The sequence below is a fragment of the Papio anubis genome, unplaced genomic scaffold (assembly GCF_008728515.1).
Source record: "Papio anubis isolate 15944 unplaced genomic scaffold, Panubis1.0 scaffold263, whole genome shotgun sequence".
Taxonomy (NCBI): domain Eukaryota; kingdom Metazoa; phylum Chordata; class Mammalia; order Primates; family Cercopithecidae; genus Papio; species Papio anubis.
In genome coordinates this window covers 18140-28505 of record NW_022162709.1, presented here as the reverse complement: position 1 = coordinate 28505, position 10366 = coordinate 18140, and the positions used below count along the sequence as shown (strand labels likewise).

The window sequence follows — 10366 nt, the reverse complement described above, 5'->3', positions numbered from 1 at the left end:
CTGTGGTGTCATATCTAAGAAATCACTGCCAAATCCAAAGTCCTGTAGCTTTTGCCATGTATTGTCTTCTAAGAGTTTTATAGTTTTATATCTTATATTTTGGTTTTTGATCCACTTTAATTTTTATATAGGATGTTAGAGCAGGATCCAATGTTGTTCTTTTACATATGGATATGCTGTTTTCCCAACATCATTTGTTGAAAAGGATATTCCTTTTCTTCTCCATTGAATGCTATTTTCAGTCTTGTCAAAATCATTTGACCATATATGTAAGGTTTTACTTTTGAGATTTCTATTCTATTTCATTGATCTATATGTCTGTATTTATGCAATGACCATATTTTTTTATTACTCTAGCTTTCAGTAAGTTTTGAATTCAGGAAGTGTTAGTCTTTCAGCTTTACGTTTTTTCAAGATAGTATTGGCCCTTTGAGATTCCACATAAATTTTAGAAATGCCTTTTCCATTTCTGCAGAATATGTCTTTGGGAATTTTATAAATATTTCATTGAAACTGTAGATCTCTTTGATTAGTATTGCCATCTTATTATTGTCACTCAATCCATGAACATGGGGTGTTTTTCCAATTATTTATGCTTTCATTAATTTCTTTCAGCAATGTTTTATAGTTTTTATTGTGCAAGTCTTCAGTTCACTGGTTAAGATAATTTACAAATATTTTATTTTTGGGATGCTATTGTAGATGGAATTGTTATCATAAATTCCATTTCAACATTATTGGTTGTTACTATATAAAATGCAGCTGAATCCTGCTACTTTGCTGAATACACTTGTAATATTTCTTGCATGTGTGTATGTATACTCAATAGCTTTTGTACATACAAGATCAGAAATAATTTTATTCCATTCTTTCCAATTTTGTTGCCTTTTATTTCTTTTTCTTGCCAAACTGCTCAGCTAATACTTCCAATACTATGTTAAATAGAAGTAGCAAAATAAGCATTATTGCCTTATCTCTGATCTTAGGGAAAAAACTTTGATTCATTCACTGCTGTGTATGATGTTCACTACGTGATTTTTATATACTATTTTTATTTTGTTCAGGTAGTTTCCTTCTATTCCTAATTTGATGAGAGTTTTTATTATGATGAATGTCAACTTTTTCCAAATACCTTTTCTGCATTAATTAAAATAAGCTTCTTAAAATCTTGTTAATATTGTGTATTACATTAATTTATTTTTATAACTTGAACCATTCTTGCATCCTAAGAATAAATTTCACACTGTCATGGTGTATATTCCTGTTAATATGGCGTTGAATTTGGTTTGCTAGTATTTTGAATTTGTATTTCATTTTATTTATTTATTTTAATTGGCAAATAATTATTGTGTATGTTTATGGGGTATAATGTGATGCTTTCATCTATACATACATTGTAGAAAGCACAGGGTGCCAGTTTTATGGATAATTTTGGATTTATATTAACCAAGGGCATTGGACTGTGTTTTTATTTTCTTGTAGTGCTTTCATTTGGCTTTGGTGTCAGGGCAATGCTAACCTTATAAATACATTTGAAAACATTATCTTTTCTTCAATTGTTTGGAAGGCTTTGAGAAAGAAAGACTGATGTGTATTTTTTAAATGTTGGGGAAAATTCAACAGCGAAGTAATCAGATTCAGGGCTTTTCTTTATTGTGAGATTTTTGGTTTTTGAATCAGTCTCCTTCCAGTTACAGGTCTGTACTTATCTAAGTAGGTTTCTTTTTTATTTATTTATTTTTTTTCTTCGAGACAGAGTCTCCTGTCACTCAGCCTGGAGTGCAATGGCACGGTCTCGGCTCACTGCAACCTCCGCTTCTCAGGTTCAAGTGACTCTTCTGCCTCAGCCTCCCAAGTAGCTGTGATTACAGGCATACCCCACCATGCTCAGCAAATTTTTGTATTTTTAGTAGAGACAAGGTTTCACCATGTTGGCCAGGCTGGTCTCCAACTCCTGCCCTGAGGTGATATCCTCTTTACTTTGGCCTTCCAAAGTACTGGGATTACAGGTGTGAGTCACCGTGTCTAAGTAGGCTTCTCGCGTCTGGAAATGTGTCTGTTTATGTAGGTCAACCAGGTTTTTGGCAAACGATTTTCTATAGTACTTTAGTATATTCCTTTTTATTCCTATAGAATTAGGATTAGTCACCACTTTCATTTCTGATTTCAGGAATTTGAGTCTTCTCTTTTTTGTTTATCTAGCTAAAAATGTACCAATTTTGTTTATATTTTTAAATAACCAACTTTTATTTCCATTAATATTCATTAATCTCTGCTCTGCTCTGGTTTTTGTTAATTTCTTCTTTCTTCTAGCCTGGTGTGTAGTTTGCTATCCTCTTTCTAATTCTTTAAGTTGTAAATTTAAATTGTTAATTTGGTATCTTTCTTGTTTTCTAAGGTGTTTATGGTTATAAATTTCTGCTAAATACTGATTTGTTACATCTCATAAATTTTACGTTGTGTTTTTGTTTTCAGTCATCTTTAAGTATTTTTAAATTTTTCTTTGATTTGTATTTTAACTCATTGATCGGTTAAGAGTATATGGCTTAATTTTCACAAATCATTGATTTTTGTAGTTTTGCTTCTGTTGTTGTTTTCTGACCTTATTTATTGAGGTTGAACAAGATACTTTTCCTAATACCTGTCTTCTTACATTTACTGAGTCTTAATTTGTAGCCTGACATATAGTCCCTCCTGGAAAATGTTCCATGTACACTTGAAAATAATAAGTATAGTATTATTTGGGATATAGTGCTCTTATGCACCTCTGTTCAGTTACTAATAACCTCATCAAATTTTTTGTTATTGTTTCTGTTACAGTATTTTTTGGTTTTGGTTTTGTTTTGTTTTTTATTTCTAGCATTTTTTCTTATTGCATTCTTAGTATTTCCACCTCTCTTCTTACATTGCACATCTATTTCTTCATACTGTTTATTCATTAGGGACCTTAGTATATTAATCATACTGTTTTCTATCATTTGTCAGATATTTCCAATATCCTTGGCTTATAGGGTTTGGCTGCGTCCCCACTGAAATCTTATCTTGAATTGTAGATCCCATAATCCCCATGTGTTGAGGAAGGACCTGGTGGTAGGTAATTGAATAATGGGGGCAGTTACCTCCATGTTGTTCTCATGATAGTGAGTGAGTTCTCATGAGATCTGATGATTTTATAAAGAGTATTTCCCCTGTACATGTTCTCTTGCCTGCCACTATGTAAGACGTGCCTTTTCTCCTCCTTTGCCTTCCATCATGATTGTGAGGCCTCCCTAGCCATGTGAATCTGTGAGTCCATTAAATCTCTTTTTCTTTATAAATTACCCAGTCTCAGGTATGTTCTTATAGCAGCATGAGAATGAACTAATACAGTAAACTGGTACTTAGAGTGGGATGCTGCTGTACATATACCTGAAAATGTGGAAGTGACTTTGAAACTAGGTAACAGGGAGAGGTTTGAACAGTTTGGAGGGATCTGAAGAAGAAAGAAAAATAGGGGAAAGTTTGGGACTTCCTAGAGACTTGTTGAATGGCTTTGACAAAAATGCTGACAGTGATATGAACAGTGAAGTATAGACGGAGGTGGTCTCAGATGGATATGAGAAGCTTGTTGGGAACTGGAATTCTGGCATATGTCAAAATGATTCTTTCTTCCTACCATTTGTTAGAAGGAGATGGGAATTTTTCTCCCATATTTACTGTGAGAACTTGGTCAAGCTCTTGAATATGACTCTGTCCTCCTACAGTTTTTAACTCTCAGACTTGTCCAACCTTTCCTCCAGTAATTTGACAATCACATTTAAAACTTTTCTACCCTGGTACTGATTCTTCTGGAGGTGTCTATTCCGATATGTGATAATTCTCTTTTATCTACCTGGTGAGCATCTCAAATTTTTGGGCTTCCAGTTTGCCCTGTGACATCACTTCTGTTGTGGATTTTTATAAAACATATTGATTTCTTTATTTTGTTCATCTTTTTCCTTTTTATAAGGATGAAGAGGCAAAATTCAAGCTGTTCCCATGAGGAATTGAAAATAAGAACTCAGTTCTATAATTTTTAAGAGGAAATAACTAGCAGAAAAAATAGCCAAAAATTTATATCATACTACATTTTACCCTATGTAAAATTACAAACTCCATATTTCTCAGGCTATTGAATATAGATATTCAACTTGTATTTGTTACCAGTTACATAACAACCTATATGGTTGTTCCCCAGGGCCAGGTCTGAGGAGGCTTTGCTATTTGCATTGAGCATTAGGTGTAGTTCTAAGTAAGCCGTTCTGCCTTCTGAGTGTCACCTTTTTAACAGCAGTCTCTACCTTTTAGTTAGTCCTAAGCAGTAAAAGCAGAGATCAGGCATGCTGTGCAATGGATGTTAGGTTGAGTAAAATGAATTAATTACAGGCTAATGCTGAATTTAAAATATTTTTGAGATAGCAGACTTTTAAAATATAAAGTGGAGACATAACAATAAACTGATGTTTAAGTGCGTCATTATTGTATTTGATCCAAACACAAGTAACACAGGATTTTGATCAAAAATATAAGTTGTGTTACCCCTGAATAATTTAATATTTTGACTGTTATTGAGTACCAACACTTGGCCAATCTCTACATTCTGCTTTTTAACTTTTTAATTAAAAATCAAGTTAATAATTCCTACTATCTATTCACAAACACATTTGTGTACATGTATGTGTGTGTGTGTGTATGTGTTTAACAGCAGTCCCTACCTTTTAGTTCCTCTTAAGCAATAAAAGCAGGCACCAGGCAAGCTGTGCAATGGGTGTTTTGCATTGCAAACATTTAAAACAAATGTTTTAAATTCAGGCATGTGTGTGTGTGTGTATACATGTAGGTATACATGTATATATGGATGAATGTATGTGTCTGTGCTTATGTTTATATATATAAATAAATAAATATATATATAAACACATACACACACAGTAATACATCACTTAATGAAGGGGATGTATGGTAAAAAATGTATTGTGAGATATTTTTGCCATTTTGTGAACATTATGGAGTGTACCTACACAACCCTTGATTATATAGCCTACTACACATCTAGGCTATCCTTGAGTAGCATGTTACTGTACTGACTACCGTAAGCAACTGTAACACAAGGGTAAGTATTTTTGTATCTAAACATATTTATCATAGCAAAAGATATAGTAAAAATAGGAGATTATAATACAATGGGGCCATTGTTGAATATGTGGTCCATTGTTGGCCAAAATGTCATTATGTGGCACACGACCATATGTATATATGGAAATACAGTCATTCATTTTTCAGAATATCTATGTCTTTTTCACTTGTTTCTTTGAAAATTATTTTCCCAAGCTTTATAATAAGGCTTAAACCTCTTCTGCTACAAAATCTGTTTTTGAGAGACTATTGTGAGCTTCTGATTCACAGGCCTGGTCTCTGATTGGTCATCTAAAATGGTTTCGTGGCAGTATCCTTCTAAAGCATGCAAATAAATAGATGAGATTATACAACACCATTTATTTACTAAGATTCCATTTCCACTGATTGACAGCTGAACCTTTAGGAAATATGGTTTTATTTTCTGCCAACACGGCGAGTTAAGTCTGTCACCTACATTCTCCCAAGTCAAATATCCTTTTTATCATATCAAAAGTAGGAAAATGATTTTCATTAATCAGAGCAGGGAGCCTAAAGCTTAATTCCTTGCTTCAATTTATCATGATTTGTATGTAGTTGAAAGGCAGCCAATTAATGTACTTTCTCTTTTTGCTCTTATTAATTAGTAGACATGCTGAAAACTTCTGTCAAAATTAAAATCTTTCTTAGATTATTTTTCTCCTTTTAACTTTCTGGAAATAATGGTAGAGATTTTTTCTTTGAAGTTACCTGGAATTGTCAACTTGTATACTAGCACCAACAGTCAAAAACTACACTATAGAAATCAAAACTTCCATCAAGTATTATTTGAAGTCTTAGTACTGAGAACGAAAAAATAATTGGTTGTTATGTCTATTCTCTGTCAGGTTTAGAAAATTATTTTAAGTGTTTATTTTTTATTCCTTGATGTTCCTTCTATAAAGGTAAAATAAACAACTAAAATCAATCATGTAGAGGAAAGAACAACCATTAATTTTCTTGAGGGAACTCAAATATATAATTATGACCAAACTAATGTTTAAAATTTTCCATGTTTAAAGGAAGATATTGTGCCCAGACATTTTTATCCTGAAGATTTATACAAGTCAGCCGCCATCTATAGCCAAGCGTTTGAAGTTTTAATTGGTCCTTATTATATTTGGATCATAAAAGTAAAAAATAAAAATCTCAGTGAAAGACTTTGGGTGTTAAAAATATTTGAGCCTTTCAGCTGTCACATGCAATTTTCTGTAATCCATATGAAAATTCAGCATGTCTCTAATGCAAATATGTTGGTAAATGGTTTCACTTCCAACAATATTAAAGAATTTAATAGAGGACTAATGGAAAATAAAAGAATACTGCTACATGACTAGGAACAGGTTATATTAACCTTTTTTGGGGAGTCATAAACCTCAATATAAAAGGCAGAAATTATGTAGGATGTGTGTTAACATATAATGAGATGGAGATTTCCTCCTCTTTAAACAAGGCAATCATTTTCATTGGCTGACTCCTTCAAAGCTACACTTTTTCTACTTTTATTTTAAAATCAGGGTGAGAAGGAAGTGAGATATTCATTAATCATATAGGAGCTTTGTTTATAGCATGCTCAGATGCTATTAGACAATATTAGACATACATTAGACAATACAGTATCAGGGCTGAAAGAAAATTGATATTTCTTGATTCAAGATACAAATAATTATATTGAATAGCTCTACAAACTTGCTATTCTAACTTTGGGCAATTGACCAGCAACGTGGACCTCACCTAGGAGCTTGTTACAAGTATAAAATTGGCCAGGCATGGTGGCTCACGCCTGTAATCCTAGTACTTTGGGAGGCCGAGATGGGTAAATCACTTGAGGTCAGGAGTTCAAAACTAGCCTGGCTAACATGACGAAACTCTGTCTCTACGAAAAATACAAAAAATAATAATAAATAAATAAATAAATAAATAAATAACAGGACTTGGTGGCATGCACCTGTAATCCCAGCTGCTCAGGAGGCTGAGGCAGGAGAATTGCTTGAACCCGGCAGGCAGAGGTTGTAGTGAGCCGAGATCATGCCACTGCACTCCAGCCTGCATGACAGAGCGAGACTCCATCTCAAAAAAAAAAAAAAAAAAAAGTAAAATTATACAACCTACTCTCACATAAGTTTTCAGAATCTTCATTTAAACAAGATCTTCAGGTGATACATGCACACATTGGAGTCTGAAAATTCTGTCCTGACAACATCTTCCCTAAATGTTAATCCAGGTCCAACATCTTCAATTACTGGGTAATAAGGGTAAGCTACCTTATAGTAGATAACTTCAATGTTTGTGATCTTCCTCATAAGAAAGGAAAAATCTGCTTCTTGCATCCAATTAGACCAAATTCTTGTTCTAGGGCCAATCAAAGTGAGTTTTATTCCTTTTTCAGAATAGTCTACTACATACTTCAAAACTTATTCTACATTCTTACTCTTCTCTTCTTCCAATTCCTTTAGTCAGTCCTCAATTTATAAAGGAATTATTCTTCTATGTTGGATGTTCTATCTAAACCCCATTCTGATGATTGGGAATCAGATGTAATTTCTCAATTTGAAATGTGGTATTCCAGTAATGAAAGCAGAATTGAGTGGCATCATTGTCTCTCACATTCTGCACATACTTTCTCTATTCTGCCTAAAGATTACATTTATCATACTTGAGAGACTGGGGACATAACATGAAGTGGGGGACTCATACTGAGTCTGTAATTTTCCGAGGTTATGTCTCCATTTTTAATTCTTTTAATTCAATATGTGTATATCATATCAATTCTTTGATGCCCCAAACATAACTCTAAAAAGTTTAACATGCATTGCTACACACATTTTTTAAATATCTGAAGCAATTTTCCTCTAAATTTACCATATTAGAGTGCATCCATGTGTAAGCAATCCTGCTTTGTATCATGGAGCCAAGATACTAAAAGATTAATAAAATAATTTGTAAAAGCTCCTTTCACAGACTAACAAATAATATATTTCCTCAAATGTTCTGGAATATACTACTGGCTTGTATTAGTGTATTCTGAATTTTCAGAAATAAATACCAGTCAATGGTTTGTCATTACAACTTAAAAGGAATCTGGTTGGGAAGACCTTCAAAATATTGGTCATTAAATCATAAATAAAATTTTTCTTACAACTGGACCTTGGTAAGTGGAGTGTCTTAACTTTTCTTAGTTCAAACTCTGCAAATTAACTCTCACGTTTATAATCATGCTCTTTTATGTGATTTAAGCAGAGATGCTGTTGGTCTATACTTTGTAAGAGAACAGGTAACTCTAGCACAGAAGAAACTATATAACATGGAACTAGGTAGGACTTCAATGGCACTACTCCATTTTTATTGATCCAGACTGTTGCTTTCAACCCTGCTTTCAATCCCCGGGTTGTACTCTGAGAGGAGTGCAGCAGTAATAAAACATGGATGGTGCTGGCTCTCCTCCCTCTGTTCTCCACCTACAACAGTGTCGAAGTAGGACTCAGCCACAAGCCTCAGTCTTCTCCCTCTGAGTCCGTCTGTCCCCATTCGTTAATAGAAGTAGGCGGACCTCCTTTTGAAGTTCAGTGAACATGGCTTTGACATCTTCTGCTAGTGTCATATGCTGTCACCTTTTAGATTTCCAAAGGAAGTAGCATTCTGCAGCTGATTTTCTACTGGCTGCACCAGCTTTTGTTTCCTGGATGGCTTTTTCCCAATGTGAAGTCCTTAGATCAGTAATGCACGTATTGTAAGGATGAACCATTCCTTGCTGAGTTTAACTTGAACTTTATCATAGACGGTGTTAGCCTCTTCCTTTTAATGGTATTTTAATTGTAGAAGCTTTATCATCTTCAGCACGCCTCTTTGGCTTGCCCAGGTGGTGTCGATGGGCGTGTTGTCCAGGTCAGAGTAAAGGGCCTGCAGGCGGCTCAGCCCCTTAATACCACATGCGCTGGGCTGCTGACCCCTGAATTTACTTAAAACAAACAAACTTTGCATTCCAATCACCTAACTTATTTAATTGAGAGATAAAGCATTATAAAGGCCTAAAACACTACATGAACTGACCTCATTACCTTTTAACTTTATCTTCTATTATTCTAACTTTCCCTCATATCCTCTTTACTCAAAAACTGTCTTATAAAATAATGGCTGCTCTGACCACCCAGATGCTTACCAACTCGATTTTCTTATTATTTATTTATTCAAATCACTTAACTTCCTCTAGTTATTAAACTTTACTTGCTTTCTTCATTTATTGCATGCCCCCCACCACCACCCCCATACCGTCAAATGCATGCTTGTGTGTTTTTTTCACATATTATTCCCATAATTGAGACTGCTGCATGGCACTCTGCAGGCAGTCAAAAATGTTTGCCGGCTGAATGAATGTGTAACCTGTTTTCACTTTAAACCCATCCGAGCACGTTTATAGACTGAGAAAAACAGCACTTACTTTATAGGATGTTGGTATGTGTGAAGTTCCCAGTCCCAGGTAAACCCTAACTATAGCTGCTTATATGATTTAGAACACATTTTTCTTCAGTCCACAATTCCCAATAGAACAAATTTTTGAAGATTATTAAACAAAGCTCATAATCTTTTTTGTCTTATTTCTTTTTAATAGTACCATTGCCAATAGTTATAACAAGTATTAGAGTTTTTCTAACTTAAATAAATATTTGTTAGATTTTGTCTTTTTTCTCTGTTTACCAGAAGTCATATTTGAATGGATTGTTTTTGGCTCACGTGTTAATGATTAGAAGGTGATGAGAAATAGTGCTAGCTCTTACCTGGAGGAGTAATGAGCCTTGGAAAAATCTGCAGACACGAATGTAACAGCTTTTGATAGGACGTCTGCTCACTAGCTTTCCCTATGTAGTCAATGATATTTACCTGAAAACATTGCCTGTCATGTACTAAAACAAACCAAAAGAAGAAAAAAGTGGGGAGGGGAGTTAATTTATATGTGAATGTAGATCTAGAAACTATATTAGAAAAAAAGAAGAAAAAACTTCTATTGGGTGTCTTGCATTTAAACAATCCCTTGTGTATCATGCAAAATCGATGGTTATGTGCATTTTTTCTCTGCTAACTCCAGACTAAAATGACAGCCAATGAAAGTGAACTCCTCCCTTAGAAATAGCTAGAGGTTATACCTATCTATAATGTTTAATACTTATTATTTTAGTAATACTGCCAGTGTTCATCT

At 34.1% G+C, this 10366-nt stretch overlaps 1 pseudogene; it reads right to left on the bottom strand.

Annotated features, from left to right (window-relative positions):
* Positions 1-7323: 7323 nt before the first annotated feature.
* LOC116272928 lies at positions 7324-9988 on the bottom strand (annotated as a pseudogene).
* Positions 9989-10366: the final 378 nt, after the last annotated feature.